Source organism: Branchiostoma belcheri, unplaced genomic scaffold, assembly GCF_001625305.1.
Source record: "Branchiostoma belcheri isolate BF01 breed outbred unplaced genomic scaffold, Haploidv18h27 scaffold66, whole genome shotgun sequence".
Taxonomy (NCBI): domain Eukaryota; kingdom Metazoa; phylum Chordata; class Leptocardii; order Amphioxiformes; family Branchiostomatidae; genus Branchiostoma; species Branchiostoma belcheri.
In genome coordinates, this window is record NW_017804309.1 from 276,527 (window position 1) to 277,319 (window position 793).

At 42.7% G+C, this 793-nt stretch overlaps 1 protein-coding gene across 4 annotated transcripts in view; it reads left to right on the forward strand.

The window, feature by feature from the left end:
- The window catches only part of LOC109483748 (kielin/chordin-like protein), a 29,730-nt gene that overhangs the window by 19,102 nt on the left and 9,835 nt on the right, over nucleotides 1–793 (forward strand). The window lies entirely within an intron of this gene.

Consider the following 793-nt stretch of genomic DNA (forward strand, 5'->3'; position numbering starts at 1 on the left):
TAAATCAAGAAGGCATGAAGACACTGTGGCAATTTCTTGACTTGGGACGTAGGTTTTGGGTACTGTGGGGCTATGTTTCACATTGTAGCTGCTTCTTTGGTCATTCAAATGTTATTGGAAAGTAGCTCAGGTAAGATTTTTCACTTTGTCCTATAATTTTATACGACATCGTACTACACCGTACGACGCATGGCATAATTAAGTTTGACTGGAATATTAGACCGTTACATGAAACAATGTTGGTGATCATTTCAGCTCCAGAGGGTTGTCCATACAACGGTATGATCATCCCCCTGAATGACAGTTTCAAGGTGAGATATTACTGACACTTGTCTATTGAAAACAGCTGTCCCAGGTGGCTTTAAATCCTCAGAGATGACATAAGTTTGTTGATATTCTACATCCATTCAGTACTAATAATGGTACTAATGTCATAGTATAATGTAGTAGATATGTCATTATTACCCTGTCATATTTTGCTGTCAGAGTGACCTGTGTTAAGCACATTAAGATGTAGAGTGGTATCACAGACATTCCATGCATTACTTCTTTCATCCTACAGCCGGACGACTGCACTACGTGCACCTGCTCCGTAGCCGGTGAGGCACCTTTGTGCATAGCTGTGTCTTGCGCACTTCCACCCTGCCCCGACCCGGTAAAGATCGCGGGACAGTGCTGCCTTACCTGCCCTTAGAGGACTGTGGGGTTATGGGCCCATCTAGAGGGGAGGGTACCGAGATTTTGTATCTCGCTTTTCTGAACATATAGCAACTTCTATTTATGTATTTCATCT